Here is a 4,456-nt window from a genome sequence, read left to right as displayed (position 1 = left end):
CAGTGGGATGGCATCACCCAACTGATGGATATGAGTTTGAGCAAGCTCTGGGTGTTAGTCATGGACAGGGAAGCCTGGCATGCTGCAGTCCATGGGGCTGCAAAGAGTTGGACATGACTGAGTGACTGAACTGGACTGAACTGATTATATGTATATACATGCGTGTGTGCATTATCATTCAAATGTATATATATATATATATATATATATACACACACACACACACACATATATAATAAAGAGATTTATTTTATGGACATATGGTGGCATACACACACATACACATAAATATATGTCTCACATTTTACCTTATATTATATAATAGATATTGGAGAAGGAAATGGCAACCCACTCCAGTATTCTTACCTAGAGAATCCTACGAACAGAGGAGCCTAGTGGGCTACAGTCCATGGGATTACAAGAGTCAGACACAACTTAATGTCTAAACCACCACCATCATATAATAGAAATGCTCTGTCTATCTTATTGGTTTTGTTCTCTGGAGAATACCCATTGATCAATTGATAGAATGTTAAATGAGACAATGCATGCAAAGAATTTGGCATGGTTCCTGTATATACTAAGAGGTCAATAAATGATAGTATGACTTTGTTATTCACAATCAAAGATGGAGGAAGAACTCTAATTCTCTAGAAAGGCTGTGGAGAAATTGAACTAAAACTAGTTCTCTCAGAAACAGAACAAAACAAAGGAAAGCACAAACACACAAACTCCATGATGTCTATTAACCATTCTCATTAGGGTCGCAGTAAAATTTCTTCCTGTAGGTCAGCGCTGGAAAGGAAGATAAATCTGATGGAGGATGAGAATCTCATCAGCTCTCAGATATTCTGTTTGGAATGTTAAGTTATTATTTTACATTTCTGAGGGAACATCAAAGCCCTTAGGATAAAAGACCATTAAGGCAGATTAGGTTTCTGGTTTTTTTTTTTTCTTTTTTTTTCTTTCTGTAAATAGCTTTGTTACTTCATATAGTTTTCAATTAGCAATAATTGCGCCTTGGATAAACCTCATTGGCTACGATACTGCCACTGCACAAAGCTGTTACTTCATATAGTAATGCACTACATTAATCTTTTTTTAAAAATTTATTTTAATTGAAGGTTAATTATTTTACAATATTGTTATGGTTTTTCCATACATTCACATGAATCAGCCATGGGTAGACATGTGTTCCCCATCCTGACCCTCCCTCATACATTAGTGTTTCTTAAGCATTTAGTACCCTATAATTTTAGTAAAATATGGTTACCAAAGAGACATTTCCAGAGATATCTGCGTCATCAGTGTATTTATTATTCCCCAAAGTTCTAGCCAATGCAGTAACCCAAGTAACAGAAATGAGAACTATAACATTTTCAGAGGAAGACAGAAGTATTATTTCCCCATGATATAATTTTCCTTTAGATCTAATGTACGGCCATTAAAGCACCAAAGAAAATTTACAATGAATTTTTAAAAACGTAGCACGTAGTTCTCAAGGTCATCTAATGGACTAAAGAAATGAGAAAATAGTAATGTGTGGGAGGGTGTGCCTTATTAGATATTAAAATGTGCCATAAAACTATAATATACTAAAATGATGTGACACTGGTGCAAAGATAAGCAGGCATAGCTTAAACAAAATAGGATCTGGAAATAGATCTTAGTATATTTTGTAGGGAGGGGATATATGTATACCTACGGCTGATTCATGTTGAGGTTTGACAAAACAACAAAATTCCATAAAGCAATTATCCTTCAATTAAAAAGTAAATAAATTAAAAAAAATACTGCATAAAGGTAAAACTATGATTCAGTGAGGAATGTTTCATTCATTCCAATGAGTATTTCTGAGCAACTTTTTTTTAATTGAAGTATAACTGCTTTGTAATTTTGGAGTTCTCACTGGAGAAGATGAATGCACATCCTTCTACTCCATCATCTTGGACTAAGATGGACTGGAGTGGGTGAAATTAATTCTGATGACCATTATATCTACTACTGTGGGCAAGAATCCCTTAGAAGAAATGGGGTAGCCCTCGTAGTCAACAAGAGTCCAAAATGCAGTACTTGGGTGCAATCTCAAAAACAACAAAATGATCTCTGCTCGTTTCCAAGGCAAACCGTTCAATATCACAATAATCCAAGTCTATGCCTGAACCACTAATGCCAAAGAAGCTGAAGTTTAACAGTTCTATGATGACCTACAAGATCTTCTAGAACTAACACCAAAAAAAATGTCCTTTTCATCATAGGGGACTGGAATGTGAAAGTAGAAAGTCAAGAGATACCTGGAGTAACAGGCAAGTCTGGCCTTGGAGTACAAAATGAAGCAGGGCAAAGGCTAACAGAGTTTTGCCAAGAGAACACACCGGTCATAGTGAACACCCTCTTCCAACAACATAAGAGACGACTCTACACGTGGACATCCCCAGATGGTCAATACCAAAATCAGATTGATTATATACTTTGCAGTCAAAGATGGAGAAGCTCTATACAGTCAGCAAAACCAAGACTGGGAGCTGACTGTGGCTCAGATCATGAACTTCTTATTGCCAAATTCAGACTTAAATTGAAGAAAGTAGGGAAAACCACTACACTATTCAGGTATGACCTAAATTAAATCCCTTATGATTATACAGTGGAAATGACAAATAGATTCAAGGCATTAGATTTGATAGACAGAGTGCCTGAAGAACTAGAGGTTTGTGACACTGTATGGGAGGCAGTGATCAAGACCACACCCAAGAAAAAGAAACACAAAAAGGCAAAATGGTTGTCTGACGAGGCCTTACAAATAGCTGAGAAAAATAGAGAAGCGAAAGACAAAGGAGAAAAGGAAAGATATACCCATTTGAATGCAGAGTTCCAAAGGATAGCAAGGAGAGATAAGAAAGACTTTCTTAGTGATCAATGCTAAGAAATAGAGGAAAACACTAGAATGGGAAAGACTAGAGATCTCTATAAGAAAATTAAAGATACCAAGGGGACATTTCATGCAAAGATGGACACAATAAAGGATAGAAATGGTATGGACCTAACAGAAGCAGAAGATATTAAGAAGAGGTGGAAGAATACACAGAAGAACTATACAAAAATAGATAACCAGTGCAAGTTTGATGCATGAAGCAGGGCACTCAAAGCTGGTGCTCTGAGGGGAGGGAGGTGGGAAGGGGGTTCAGGAGACGGGGACACATGTTCACCCATGAGTGATTCATGTCGATGAATGGCAAAGACCACCACAGTATTGTAAAGAAATTATCCTCCAATTAAAGTAAGTAAATTAATTAAAAAAGAAGATCTTAAGGACCCCGGTAACCATGCTGATGTGATCACTCACCTAGAGTCAGACATTCTGGAATGTGAAGTCTAGTAGGCCTCAGGAAGCATCACACGAACAAAGCTAGTGGAGGTGATGGAATTCCAGCTGAGCTATTTCAAATCCTAAAAGATGATGCTGTGAAAGTGCGGCACTCAATATGCCAGCAAATCTGGAAAACTCAGCAGTGGCCACAGGACTGGAAAAGGTCAGTTTTCATTCCAACCCCAAAGAAAGGCAATGCCAAAGAATGCTCAAGCTACTGCACAATTGCATTCATTTCACACACTAGCAAAGTAATACTCAAAATTCTCTAAGCCAGGCTTCAACAGTACATGAACCATGAATTTCCAGATGTGCAAGTTGGATTTAGAAAAGGTAGAGGAATCAGAGATCAAATCGCCAACCTCCGTTGTATTATCAAAAAAGCAAGAGAGTTCCAGAAAAACATCTACTTCTGCTTTATTGACTATGCCAAAGCCTTTGACAATGTGGATCATGACAAATTGTGGAAGATTCTACGAGAAATGGGAATTCCAGACCACCTTACCTGCCTCCTGAGAAATCTGTATGCAAGTCAAGAAGCAACAGTTAGAACCAGACATGGAACAATGGACTGGTTCCAAACTGGGAAAGGAGTAAGTCAAGGATGTATATTGTCACCCTGCTTATTTAACTAATATGCAGAGTATATCATGTGAAATGCTGGGGTGGATGAAGCACAAGCTGGAATCAAGATTGCCGGGAGAAATATCAATAACCTCAGATATGCGGATGACACCACCCTTATTGCAGAAAGTGAAGAAGAACTAAAGACCCTCTTGATGAAAGTGAAAGAGGAGAGTCAAAACCTGGCTTAAAGCTCAACATTCAGAAAACTAAGATCATGGCATCTGGTCCCATCACTTCCTGGCAAATAGATGGAGAAACAATGGAAACGGTGATGTGACAGACTTTATTTTCTTGGGCTCCACTGCATATGGTGACTGCAGCCATGAAATTAAAAGAGGCGTGTTCCTTTGAAAAAAAGCTATGACAAACCTAGACAGCATATTAAAAAGTAGAGACATACTTTGTTGACAAAGGCCCATCACATCAAAGCTATGGTTTTTCCAGTGGTCACGTATGGATGTA

The 4,456-nt window shown here is 37.9% G+C and overlaps 1 pseudogene; it reads right to left on the bottom strand.

The window, feature by feature from the left end:
* Window positions 1-976: 976 nt before the first annotated feature.
* Window positions 977-1,064, bottom strand: LOC122432166 (annotated as a pseudogene).
* Between the last annotated feature and the right edge of the window lie 3,392 nt (window positions 1,065-4,456).

This window comes from Cervus canadensis, chromosome 30, assembly GCF_019320065.1.
Source record: "Cervus canadensis isolate Bull #8, Minnesota chromosome 30, ASM1932006v1, whole genome shotgun sequence".
NCBI classification, from domain to species: Eukaryota; Metazoa; Chordata; class Mammalia; order Artiodactyla; family Cervidae; genus Cervus; species Cervus canadensis.
This window is presented reverse-complemented; position numbering and strand designations above follow the sequence as displayed.